Consider the following 14355-nt stretch of genomic DNA (forward strand, 5'->3'; position numbering starts at 1 on the left):
GGCTTAAATGAAACATCTGTTTATAATAGTGAGAATTGATACCACTTGTAAGAAGTTACAATTCCAGGCTGTTTCAATTGTTACAGAACATATTAGACTTTTATGGAACAGGCCCACCTCAGAGGGGACTGCAAGCTGAGTTTCAAAATATCTGCCTTTAAAAGACTGACTGATTGGCTCTTGGGTGTCTCATGAGATTTTGTTAGTTTATTTTGCTAGTTAGAGAGATGGACTTCCAACATTGATTTATTTTTAATTACAATATTAAGCACTGATAATGATTTATCAATACAATGGCAAATTACCCACAAGTAGTTAAAGGTAATTAAGTGAACAATGCCAGACCCAAAAGAGCCATATGTTGCTCACTAAGGAGTTAACAAGACTAGCTTCATCTCACTGAAAGATACTTGAGCAATTTAGTCTGAATTATAGAGGGAACAACTGTTGGACTTTCTTGTCTCTTCCCCTTTCTCTATTTCCCCTACTTTCTCAAATTCTTTGATCCTCCAGCTCTCTTATCTTAAGACTTATCATTTAGCTGTCCAGAGAACTGAGATAACAGGATGTGCCAGCTGCAACAGTAACTTCAAAAGGCAGCATAGGAAAATGTTCATTCACTGACAGATGTCTCTGTATATCTCTGAGAATGCCTATGAAGAAAGCAAATACAGACTGCAGAAAGACCTGTAGAAATAATATTTTAAATATATATGTTCGCACCTTAATGAATACTTTCAGAATTTGTAGGATAAGATAAAAAAAATTAAACAGATTACAAAGATATACCTGACCATGCTCTTCCTTCATGATTTGATTTCTTCAACTGTCTTTAATTGATAATCATCTGCAATATAGTATTGTTTGAATTAATTAATTTTAGGTAATTTTAAAGACTTGGTGCCTACAGTTATATGCTTTCACCCTTGCTCAGCTCATACTTTCTTTTAAAAATTTCTCTAGTGTCTGTGGATCATTTTATGAAAACGTTGGATTGAGTTTCATCTTTGTGGTCGGTGAAGATGCATTAAATCTTCCCCAGTATTGGCAGTGAGGAAAGGGGGATCCTTTGTTTAGCCAGACAAATTCAAAAACTGTCAACTCCAGATGTTTTGAGGCCAGACAGAGCTTACTAAAGAATGGACAATGCCCTTGGGACTGGTGTGTGTGTGTGTGTGTGTGTGTGTGTGTGTGTGTGTATTGAGTTCATTTAGGTATGGTTTTTTTTCCTTCTTCACCAGCTGCAAGTAAAGTGACAAACAATGGAATATATTATAAATATATATGGTTGCTAGTGAAATATGTTTTTAAGCTCTTTTCATATGTGCTGTGCCTTCCATTCACTATTCTAATCTTAGACCTAGCTGTTCTGAAGATCTGTTTTCTTGAACATAAAGGACTGATCTTTTCAACATAGATTTTAAAAATCTGAAAATAATTGAATAGAAAGAAATGAAAATGTTAGCTGTTTTTTCCCTTCTCTATTTTCCTGTTCCCAAAATCTTGATTTTCAATATTGACATTTACAGTAGCCCTCAACTTACAACTATCCATTTAGCCACAGTTCAAAATTAACAGCAGTATGACTTGGTCCTACACTCAGAACCATGGTAGCATTCTCATGATCACATGATCAAAGTTCAGGGACTTGGAAACCAACATGACACTTGCAACATCCTGTGGTCATGTGATCTTGCCATTTGCAACTTTCACAGTTAGATTCCAATAAGCAAAATCAATAGAAAAAACTGGATTCATTTAATGATGGCACGAATCACTTAACAACTACAATGATTCACTTAACTGTGGCCAAAAGGTCTTAAAATTAAATGCTTTTATCACCTTGAAAAATATAATGTGAAAATAATATCAGTTTTATTTAGCCATTTGTACCAGTTGGAGTCCTAAAGGAAATCAACCCTGACTGTTTTTTGGAAAGACAAATAGTGAACCTGAAGCTCAAATACTTTGGCCACCTACCGTATTTTTCGGAGTATAAGACACACCTTTTTCCCTCAAAAAAGAGGCTAAAAATCTGGGTGCGTCTTATACACTGAATGCAGCATTTTTTGCCTCTCGAAACTCTGCCCCCTTCACCAAAATGGCCATGCATAGCTTTCAGAAGGCTTTCAGAGAGCTCCTTGGGGCTGGAGAGGGCAGAAATGAGCGAAAAATGGTCTGTTTTTTGCCCCACCCCCACCCCTCAGGAGCACTCTACAAGCCTCCTAAGGGCTATTCATGCCCTTTTTTTGAAAAAAAAAAAAAACCTGGGCTCATTTTCGTGAAAAACGCCATTTTTGGAAGGTTTGCAGAGTGCAAAAACTTTTGTAAAAACATTTCTGCGTCTTATACTCCGGTGCGTCTTATACTTTCGAAAAATACAGTAATGAGAAGAGAGGACTAGTTGGGAAAAAAACTGATGTTGGGAAAGACTGAAGGCAAACGGAGAAGAGGACAGCAGATGATGAAATGGTTAGATAGTATCATCAATGCATTGAACATGAATTTGGTTAAATGACAGGATAGTGGAGCCTGGTGTACTGTGATCCGGTGGTGAACGATCGGGTACGACTTAGCGACTGTACAATAACAACCAGCTAGAGGAATAGCAATGAATAAGTGTAAATTATAATCAGCTAAGATACCTCTAAACCCTCTACTTCACATAGATCAGTGGTCCCCAACCTTTGCAGGTTGGCGGCCTGGCAGCAGAGGTAGAGAGGAACCAGCCCACGTAAGCAGTGGCCTGACCCATGTACAATGCGTGCACAGCTTGACTTGCACAGGTAGAGCTGCGTGCGCATGCCAGCCTGCATCTGTGTGCACACTAGCCTGCCACTTGCACAGCCTGATTCCAAATAGGCCATGGCCCGGTGTTTGGGGACCCCTGACATATATGATAAATGTAGTTCTTTAGCATGGAAATTATTTTGTGCAGTTTGACAAAATTTCATTTCATCTTTGGGCTTTTTAGGATCAATGGGAAAATTTGGGGTTTCAATTGATTCAGCTATAAACAATAAATCTGTTCTTCCGTGCTGGACGTAAGAATGAATAATTGTGCTTAATCCAAACAGGGAAGATTTGCTGTTATGGAACTCAGCAAGTTAGCTAGATAAGGAAATTCCCAGTCTATGTATTATGTCATACCATTGAAGGAATAGGCTTCTGGCCCAGAATAATTCTGAGCTCAGTTTTGCTCCTGGGGTCTCAAAATGCTTGTGGCTATGATTCAGAGTATTTTTCTAGCTTTGGCTGCAGGATCAAGACCTGGCTATTGTCATCCATCTGTTGGTAACTTGCCAGTTATGTATTAATGTATTTTTCCAGGTGGTCTGGCAACTACAGTTGATGGATACTGATATGCATGATATTGTGTGGGTGTGAGAGGGGGGGGGGGACACAAGCGAATGCATACTTCAAGATATGAATAATACTTTTTCAAATCCAATTATCCCAAATTCATTTCTGAGCTTAGCTTTAGTGCTGAAACTTGTTAATGACCTAAGTCATACTCTGGTTGTTTTATATGTAACCTAATAACATCAAGAAGCAGATGTTTTTCAATTGGAATCCCAGACTATTAGAATGCATTACCCAGTAGTAGTCCATATATCTTTCTCCCTCTTTTTCAATGGCTTATGATATTTTTTTTTAGCTAGGATCTCATTATTTCTATGTGCTTCATAAATTGGATTTATTTTGTCTTGATGAGAGTTCTGAGCCACAATACTTAGCTGTTGGCTTCCTTTCTAGTTGTGATGTTGCCATAGTGCCCAGGGAAGATGCACAACAGGAAATGGGAACAATTAAAGTCATCTCCTCTCTCCAATTTCTTTATTTCGGGGGGGGGGGGATCCATAGAGCATATGTTTTGCATCCTAAAGTTCCAGGTGCAGTTTTTCTCCAGATAGAATTAAGACTCTTCTTAAGAATCATATTACTCAGGGTTATATCTCAGTGGAAATTACCATCTTGTGATCTAAAGGCCGGATTTCTGTGATGGGATGACATTTGGCTTGCTGAACAAATTAAGGATTCTGAAAGAGAGTTGAGAAAAATAACACATTTTGATGGAGCAGAAGGAGAATTAAGTGCCCTTCAAAGGAAAGGACCTCAAGGACGTGTGTTGATACAGTGGTAGAAAACAAACTGAAAGCATTTCACATAAGCCTTGTCTAATCATGCAACAAATGTGTGTGTAGGCGGAAGAAAGTTCCCACCAAGATCAGCAAGGTTTAGATTCAAGAGTCTTCTAAATTTATGTGTAAATGGGTTCTGTCTGAATCTGAATATGCAAATTCATGGAGCCACATATTACTAGTGTCCAAGAAAAATAGCATGAAGCATTTAAATGAATTGTGAAAAGAGAAAGGTATATTCTTCCTACTTTCATAAATAAAACTGTAGTGAGGCCAGATCAATGGTGGGATTCAGCCAGTTCACACCACTTTGGGAGAATCGGTTGTTAACTTTCTTAGCAGTTTGGTGATCTCTTTGTTGGAAAAAACCATTAGGGCAGAGAACCGGTTGTTAAATTATTTGAATCCCACCACTGGGCCAGATCTAAAGAACATGGAAAATATTTTAGGAATTAAGTTCAGAAATCCTGTATTAACAACTGGTAATGCCCCAATTCTTGGAATGTTTCACTTGAAAATTTTTGAAATTTTTATATTTTTTTAATTTTAAAACTTTTTAATCTTGTTAATTCTGATTTTCATGTTAATTATATATATTGTTTATATATTTATTATGTTGTACACCGCCCCTCACTGAGAAAAGTGGGCAGATAATAGGAAATATAAATTAATAAATAAAAAAGATCTTTAAACTGTTCAAAATAAGTGTCATTTGGCAGCTACAGAATAGGCAAAATACTGCTTTAAAGAAGACCTGAAGCCATTACTTTACTGTTCTGGATCAATCTCTGATCCAATAACATGAGAAAGCATGCTTCAAAGTAGGTATGCACATGATTCTTAAGTTTGTAGACTGGAGTTCTTTCTGTTACATATAAACTGCAACCTGTTGGTTTTCCTTTGTTGAATGGCAAAGGTTTTGATTGGTACATAAAGAACATATAGAAACAGAATAACAGAGTTGAAAGGACCTTGGAGGTCTTCTAGTCCAACCCCCTGCTTAGGCAGGAAACCCCACACCACTTCAGACAAATGGTTATCCAACATCTTCTTAAAAAACCCCAGTGTTGGAACATTCACAACTTCTGGAGGCAAGTTGTTCCATTGATTAATTGTTCTAACTGTCAGGAAATTTCTCCTAAGTTGCTTCTCTCCTTGATTAGTTTCCACCCATTGCTTCTTGTTCTACCCTCTGGTGCTTTGGCGAAGGACAGCCCCCAGTGGTGGGTTCCTGCTGGATCGCACCGGATCGCGCGCGCTCCCTTTCAGCGCTCCACCTGGCTTGCGCGCTCCCTTTCAGCGCTCCACCTGGCTTGCGCGCTCCCTTTCAGCGCTCCACCTGGCTCTCGCGCTCCCTTCCGGCGCTGAAACCGGAAGTACAGTCTTGCCCCGCCCCTGGCGAAGCAACGACGCCTGCCTGCGCTCCACCAGCTCGGCTGGGAACGGAGATGTTTCCTCAGCGGAGCGGAGCGGGCGCTCCGCTCCGCTGAGGAAACATCTCCGTTCCCAGCCGAGCTGGTGGAGCGCAGACAGGCGTCGTTGCTTCGCCAGGGCCGGGCAAAACTGTACTTCCGGTTTCAGCGCCGGAAGGGAGCGCGAGAGCCAGGTGGAGCGCTGAAAGGGAGCGCGCAAGCCAGGTGGAGCGCTGAAAGGGAGCGCGCAAGCCAGGTGGAGCGCTGAAAGGGAGCGCGCGCAATCCGGTGCGATCCGGGAGGAACCCACCACTGACAGCCCCTGAAATATTGGAACACTGCTATCATGTCTCCCCTAGACCTTCTTTTCATTAAATGAGACAACACCAGTTCCTGCAACCATTCTTCCACTGGTACCACTGAGCTTAGCCATCAGCTAATACTATATATAACCTTCCCACTAAATATTTCCCACAGAACACTTGCAGTAGCAGATACATTTATTTAGCTGCTGCTAAAAGGCTTTGATCATATTGAGTTTAACTTCTAGGCTACAGTTTCTTAACTTCAACAACCTTAAGATACATGGATTTCAATATGCTGGCTGAGGAATTTTGGGAATTGAAGTCCATGTATTTTAAAGTTGCTGTGGTTGAGAAGGAGACTATTTATTTGATGAACAAAGTCTTAAAATAGTTGTGTTGCCTTTCTAATAGAATAAAGTTCTGAAGAAGAAGAAAACATTGAAGAGAATGTTTTTAGTTGTGATTTAATTTCCAGGCTTTGAGTTACTCTTGCAGGCTATAATAGGATTTGACGTGTAAAGCATCTGGACAGGACCAGCAGAAGGCAGAGATAATCAATAAGCAGAGATAACCGGCATGTTTCAAAGTATTTGGAGGACTTTCAGAGTTTTGCCAGAAGTATTAAGAAGAAGACAGTTTATCAGGTCAACATGTTCTGCATTTCAGTAAAAATTAGAGGCAAAAGATAATATCCTATGTGGGTGTAAGGGCCCATTTAAGAAAAAAAGAGGGAGAAACAGACAGAAAAACAGGACAGGAATATTGTCCTAAGAAAAAATTTGCATTATTTGGGGGAGGTGTTTTGATACTTTTTATGTTATAATTTGTATTGTAATAAACGTGCAATAAAATTATATTGTATCTTTGATTTTGAACCACGTTTTCTGAATAACACTTTCAACTCTAAGCTGGAAGTGTAAATAATCAGTTCCTATTTCATTCTTCAAAAGATAGGAAAAGTAGATTTCATCTGAGGATGTATTTTACCTTAAAAAAAAGCCAAGCTAAATCTTCCTGAATAAACTATTATCTGAGAACATTTTGATTTAGACAATAATTTGGTAAGAAAAAGTATGGGAGGTAAGAAACACTTCTTGTATGTCTAAAGAAATTATAGGTCATTTATTTCCGAGAGCTCACTTTTAAATTTATTTTATTTAATTACAGGTAGTTCTCAACTTATGACTGCAATTGAGCCCAAAATTTAGATTGCTAGGTGAGAAATTTATTATGCCAGTTTTATCCCATTTTACCATTTTTCTTGCCACATTTGTTAAGTGAATCACTGCAGTTGTTAAATTAGTAACACGGTTGTTAAGTGAATCTTTCCCCATTGATTTTGCTTGTCAGAAGGTTGCAAAGGGAGTTCACATGATCCAGAATACTGCAACCATCATAAATGAGAGTTAGTTGTCAAGAATCTGAATGTAAATCACATGACCATGGGAAGCTGAAATGGTCACAAGTGTGAAAAATGGTCGTAAGTCACTTTGTTGTAAGTTGAGGACTACCTGTAGTTATTTTCTTGGTTTTGCTTTTGGATTTTCCGGTTCCGGCGGCTACGGCGACAGGCAGATCGCTGCCTGCTCCAGCTCTCCCGGTGGGCTTCCCCCGCTTCTGGGGGGGCACAAGACGCCTTGGAGGGGCGTCTTGCCGAAGGAACGGCTCGCGGAGGGTCCTGGCGTCGGCGGCGGCTGGCGGGGGCTCCTCCGCTTCGTTCTAGGCATCGGGGAGCAGTTTTGGAGGACGTGCGTGCGCACGCGTCTCGCCCCATGCCGATCGGAGAACACACTTCCGAACGAAGCAGCGGCAGTATGGTGAGAGGCTTCCTTTCTGCATTCCTTTGCTTTTGAATTGATGAACTTTTCAGCACTTTTAAAAAGTTAAACTTTCGGATCCCTGCTAGAGGTGCGGCTAGAGGGAGGGGGATTTCCCCCCCTCCCTTGGACAAGCGGCTTGAAAAGACTTTCTTTCCATCCCCAGAGAGGAGGAGGGGGGAGAGCCAACTAATGATGCCTCACCCCTATAAAAGTGATTTTCATTCGACCTAGCTCCAGAACTAATGGATGAACTGAGAACTTTCTGAACTTTTAAAAATTTTACTATGCCTCTGAGCCCAAAGCTGGCAGGGCAAGATGGCACACTTCCGTTGTCTTCATGAACTGTGAAACCTGACTCCACCTTTAAAATTCAGGCTTCCGGTCTTTGTCTCCGAGTCACCCAGAGGAATTTCTTGTGGATTGCTACTTTTTGAACTCTTTGGAGAAAAAAAACTTTCATCTATTGCTAGAGTGATTAAAGAAATCCCCATCTGTTTGAATCCTCTGCCTTCTGAACTCGCCTGCCTGCTCTACCTCTCCAGCTGCCCAGTCTCTACTTTGACTGATCTCCTTGTTTCATAAACCATGTCTCCAAAAAGACCACCTCCTGGAAAGCCTGGCTTTGCTACTTCTGCTCCAACGTCTGCAACGTCTAGTCCAGCTACACAGTCAAAGATATCAGAACTGATGCAACCCAAGACTACAGAGATAGACTTCCAACAAATGCTTCAACAAATTTTACAAGGCCAGGAGGAAATTAAGAAACAGTTAAGGGAAATGAAAGATGAAATTAAACAGAACCAAGCCCAAATCTCTAAGAACTCACAGAGACTGGACCTGGTGGAGGGTGGGGTGGCGGAGGCGAGGGGGGGGGTAGAGGCCTTACAGAAGGGGAACAAAGAACTTGACATCCAACAAATGAAAGCAGAGTTTGAAAGAATGTCCTTTTATCTTAGATTTCAAAATGTAATAGAAGTAGATGGGGAAAATATAAGGGACATTATGACTAACATTTTAGCTGAATACATACACAAAGATAAACAGCAGATGGAATGGGAGATAGATCTAGCTTATAGAGTGAATTCAGCATATGCCAGAACACATAATGTACCCAGGGAGGTTCATATTAAATTTCTTAGGAAAACCACAAGAGATGAAATTCTGGGTGTACAAAGGGGGCAAACACTGACATACCACGATAGGGAGATAACCATTCTAAAGCAGATTCCCAAAAAAATTAGGGAAAAAAGGAAAAGCTATTCGCAATTGGCGAATAAATTATACCAGAAGGGGGTGTGGTTTAGATGGTTGATGCCTGAAGGTATGCTGATATTCTGGGAGGAGACAAGAATTAGAATCAATACACCCATAGAGGCACAGGCCTTTATGGAAAAAAACAAAGCGAACCTAGAAAAAACAGATGATACTACAACGGTTATACAGGACACGGGAGGGGCCGGAGCTCTGCCAGCGGGGGGTGAAGGGGCAACACCAAGAAAGCTCAGATCACAAAAATAAATAAGAAAACCACAATGTTATAAACAGACCGAAAGTATTAATGAATTTACAACTAGACTATATATTATAATTATATAAACTGATTGAAAAGTATTTTTTCTAGAATTAATATGCTGATTTTTTTTATGACTATGTAATAAGGTTTGATATTTTGATGTAACCTAGGAGTCTGGAGGGAGGGGGCGTCTGCCATACTTGCAACTGCCAAAATTTGTAACTATTCCACTTACCCTTTTCCGCATAAATGTTTTTAAAAAAAACCAATAAAACTTCTTGAAAAAAAAAAAAATAATAATAATTTGGTAAGAAAAAGTATGGGAGGTAAGAAACACTTCTTGTATGTCTAAAGAAATTATAGGTCATTTATTTCCGAGAGCTCACTTTTAAATTTATTTTATTTAATTACAGGTAGTTCTCAACTTATGACTGCAATTGAGCCCAAAATTTAGATTGCTAGGTGAGAAATTTATTATGCCAGTTTTATCCCATTTTACCATTTTTCTTGCCACACTGAATCACTGCAGTTGTTAAATTAGTAACACGGTTGTTAAGTGAATCTTTCCCCATTGATTTTGCTTGTCAGAAGGTTGCAAAGGGAGTTCACATGATCCAGAATACTGCAACCATCATAAATGAGAGTTAGTTGTCAAGAATCTGAATGTAAATCACATGACCATGGGAAGCTGAAATGGTCACAAGTGTGAAAAATGGTCGTAAGTCACTTTGTTGTAAGTTGAGGACTACCTGTAGTTATTTTCTTGGTTTTGCTTTTGGATTTTCTTTTTTAAAGCAAAGTTATAAATATAAACAGTTGGTTTTTTAAAAAATCTTGGATAAAAGATAAAAACTTTTTAGATTTGCCTCCTTTCTAGGGTTGACCTTAATTTTTTCCGAGAAAATATAGTCATTGTATGTATGTGATATGTTTGCATGTATACTGTAAGATGAGAGAGTGACTATTTGTTTATGAGATAAGCTTTTTTTGTAACTTTCCATAACAAGGGAAAGCAGAAGAAGAAAACCTAAAGAAATAACCTATATGGAGCAGTTCATGTAGCCACTTAGTCATATATGCAGGATTGCCTTAAGTAGACAAAATTGGCAAACAAATCCACTTGAGAGAATCAGATTTAACTTGGCAAGAATGTTAGAGCCACAGCTTTTGAAAAAGAGTACTTATCTTTACCACCTTTCTAAAGCTGATGACAAAGAGCCAGTAAAACTAGAAAGATTATGTTTATTTTGTAACAAATAGAACAGACTATTTTTTGTGTGTGAAAGTAACGGGTAGGCTCTTAAAAGAGTGTTTAAATAATGAAGTCCCTAAAGTGAATTTTAGGATGACCAAAAAAGAAAGAAAGAAAAAGTTCTTTGTGGTCTATTGTTAACTACTTTTAACATTCCCACTATCCCTGCAGCTGGACTTCATCTAAAAAAAATGAGTGCAACGTTAACTCCTTCAGAACCGGCAAACTGATCTTACGTTTGTTTTATTGGCATCAGAGAATACCAGTTTTGCAAGTTCCTCCCCTTTTCTGGAAAGCAATCAATAAACAAGAGAATCATTGCTATTCAGAAGTGAATGAAAACCAAGGTAGTTTAATTAAACACAGCAATGTAAAAAAATGTAAAACAAAGTAGACTATTTGGTTAGTTCTAGATTTAATAAGGAGAATTGCTCCCTAATTTGGTTTTATTTTTCTTTGTATTCATAAATCTAGTTAACATAAAAAAAACTTAATAGCAGTGGTCGGTTATTAAGAAAAAACATTGGGCACGATGTAGTAAAAGCTAGGTCCTAGAGATAAAAATGCCTTAGGATGTTTGTACACTATGTATTTAAATCTTGATATATTTTTTTTAAATGTAGAAACATTGCAAATAAAATTTTATTGAAGCTTTCTGGGAGGTACACAGTGCAATTTAAATCAACCAGATTTTTGTGGTTAAACTTCAACCACAAAACTATTTCTATACCCTAAATCAGCTGGCCCGGAATTCTAGGGTTATGTCTTCTCCAGGACGTCAGTTTAAGAGAAGACTGCCCAAGCAGGATAAGGTTTATAGCTAAGGAAGAGGACTGCTTTGTTAATATTGACTCTAATGCAGTTTGGTTCAGTGCAATTATCCTGGGTAGTTGGAAAGATAGAGTTAGCTTGGTTAATGTTTTCTGAGTTCATAATGTATTTGGCAGGGGTGAAATTCAGTATGTTCTGACAGATTCTGGAGAACCGGTAGCGGAAATTTTGAGTAGCTCGGAGAACCAGCAAATACCACTTCTGGTTGGCCCCAGAGTGGGGAGGGAATGGAGATTTTGCAATATTCTTCCCCTGCCACGCCGACAGAACTGGTAGTAAAAATAATTGAATTTCACCACTGGTATTTGGGCAGAATGCCATGTAGATTTGCCAGTATTGAGAAAGATCTTCAGGAGACCTATGGTAATTTTACTTGCAAATGATAATAATATTGTTAATCACTCATTTAGGTCATCCATGTGATTATTGGGCAACATGGTACAGGTAGCCCACAACTTTCACAACTGTCAACCACAAGAGGCCAAAATTCTGCTGCTAAGCAAAACAAATGTTAAGTGAGTTTTGCCCCATTTTAGACCTTTCTTGCCACTATTGTTAAGTGAATTACTGAAGTTGTTAAGTTAGTAACACGGTGGTAAGCGAATCTTGCTCCCCCATTGACTTTGCTTGTCAGAAGGTCACAAAAGAGGATCATATGACCCTGCCAGGACACTGCCGTCATAAATTTGAGGCAGTTGCCCAGCGTCTGAATTTAATCATGTGACCATGGGGCTGTTGCAACGGCCAGAAATGTGTTAAAAACGGTCATGTCACTTTTTAGTGTAATTTGAACAGTTGTTAAATGAAGGGTTGTAAGTTGAGGACTATCTGTATGTTCTCTTGCTGAAGAGATAAAATATCCTTATGACCGAGGGATCCTCAAACTGTAAATCCTCGGCTCCTTCCAGCTGCCCTAACTCTACCCCGAATTAAGGGTTTACAGCATTGTAAAAAGGGAGTTATGGATATCGCACCATGAAATGTAAAACTGGATTGACAGACTGGTACATTTTTAACTTAATACAGCTTTTCTTACATGATGTTAATATTCCTTCCCCAGAAACACTCTACATTTCTGAATGGCGGTCCTCTTTTTCTCAGAAGGAAGGACTCTGATATATTGATCAAGTAAGTAAAATGGAGGTTTCTCTTTCTTAAATAAGCTTAAATTTAATTTTATTCTTTATTTTATTTTATTCAAAAGGTCTTTGATGAGCAGCCTCTCAGAATTTGGGAACCACCATGGAAATTAAAGATAGCTTTTCATTAGAAGTTCACTTACAGTTAATATGATGGTTCTTTATTGAAATCTGCAGCAATAATAAAATAATATTTTTCTGGATCAGACCAAGACCTATTTTAGAAATGATTATCTAATTTCTTTGGGTTGTTTTCAAGTGGGAGATGGAGGCATGCTTCTCTCTTGCTACTGTTTGGCTTCAGCTGTAATTTGGAAGTCGGCTGCCCCAACCTGGAAGGAAACATTGAGTCTTCCAAACAACAGCTCTTGACAAACCTGTTCTCTATGCGTTTATCCAATTCCTATTAAAGCTCATCAAAGTTAGTTGCCATCGCCACATCGCCTAATACCTTGACTTACAACAATTCATTTAGTGACTGTTCAAAGTTACAACGGCACTGAAAAAAGTGCTTTTTGACTGATTTCCATACTTAACGACTGTTCAAGCATCCCCACGGTCGCATTATCAAAATTTGGGCATTTGCCAACTAGCATGCATCTATGACGGTTGCAGTGTCCCGGGGTCATGTGATCACCTTTGACCAATGGGATCCACAGTAGGCCAGCACAAATAGGACGTATTTGTCCTAGGAGGAGGAGGCAGTTCATCAGGTAGCCTGGACCTATACCATTAGGGCAGGGGTGTCAAACTCAATTTCATTGAGGGCTGCAGTTGACCTTGGGGGCAGGGGGCAGCAGCTGGGTGTGGCCAACTGAGTGGGCATGGCCAGCTTGATGCCACTCTCCAAACTGCTGGCATATTTTCTCTTCGCATTGGGTAGTTCGGGCCAATGACACACTGGCCTGATCTTTCCTCTTCGCACTGGGTAGACCAGCCCGAAGCTATGCTGGCCTGATCTTTCTTTGCAGTGGGTAGACCAGGCTGAAGCTATGCTGGCCCGATCTTTCCTCTTTGCATTGGGTAGACCAGGACAGCTTTGTGGGCCATATCCGATCACATCATGGGCCGTAAAATTGGCAGAGTAGAAGTAAAATATGGGCCATCCTAGCCCCCCCCCCCCCCAAAGATTGCTCTCATTGTTGCACTTTATACATCAGCTGAAGCTTCTGAATGGACTTCAAGGGTAACCCCATGTGGAGTGCATTGCAATAGTCCACGTGAGCGGACTTGAATAACTGAGTGCAGGGAGTTGTGATCCAGGAACATAGATTCATAGAGTTCATAGACATTTTTTAGAAAAATTGGTGTCTGTAAATCAGTGCTTGTTTGAAAATGGGCCTGCAAAAGAAAAAAGAGAGAACTTAATGGGAGAGTAGGAATATTGGCAGTTACCAGTTTGCCTTCTGCTAAATGGATCTGACACATCTGGCTGCACCAACTATGGTTCCTATTTTTGTAAGAGCACAGCCTTCCCTCTGTGTGGTTTTGATTTTGTGAGAGTGCTCATCTTATATACTATTAAACAGGGGGAAAAACCTCTGCTCCTGATTGTAGTCTATATCCAATATCTTGAATCGTCTCATGCAAATGTTAATCTGAAGTAGGAATCCTTGAAGATATTTGTATTCGTCACATTGTGGTGTTTTCATTTTTGTAAACCTCCTGCAAATAGAGGAGCTGCTACTCTGACTGGATCACTCCAAATTCTATTACCTAGACCAGGGGTGTCAAACTGGTGGCCGGATGTGTCACGCGCAGGCCAAGCTCACCCCAACTCCGCAAATGGGGAAAATATTGCAAATTGTCATGTGATGACAACATGATACGGTGAGTTTGACACCCGTGGCCTAGACTTTACCTTTTTTTAAAGATTTTTTTTATCCTGCCCATTTTTTTTTCATACCCAACTCAAGGTGGCAAACATACCACAATACTCCT

The 14355-nt window shown here is 39.7% G+C and overlaps 1 protein-coding gene across 1 annotated transcript in view; it reads left to right on the forward strand.

Annotated features, from left to right (window-relative positions):
- Positions 1 to 14355, forward strand: part of LHFPL2 (LHFPL tetraspan subfamily member 2) — a 117735-nt gene that overhangs the window by 46710 nt on the left and 56670 nt on the right. Inside the window, exon 2 of the mRNA XM_081940401.1 lies at positions 12336 to 12403. The gene's annotated coding sequence lies outside the window, so the exon portion shown is untranslated. The remainder of the gene's footprint in view (positions 1 to 12335; positions 12404 to 14355) is intronic.

Source organism: Natrix helvetica (assembly GCF_964273705.1).
Source record: "Natrix helvetica genome assembly, chromosome: 2".
Lineage (NCBI taxonomy): Eukaryota > Metazoa > Chordata > Lepidosauria > Squamata > Natricidae > Natrix > Natrix helvetica.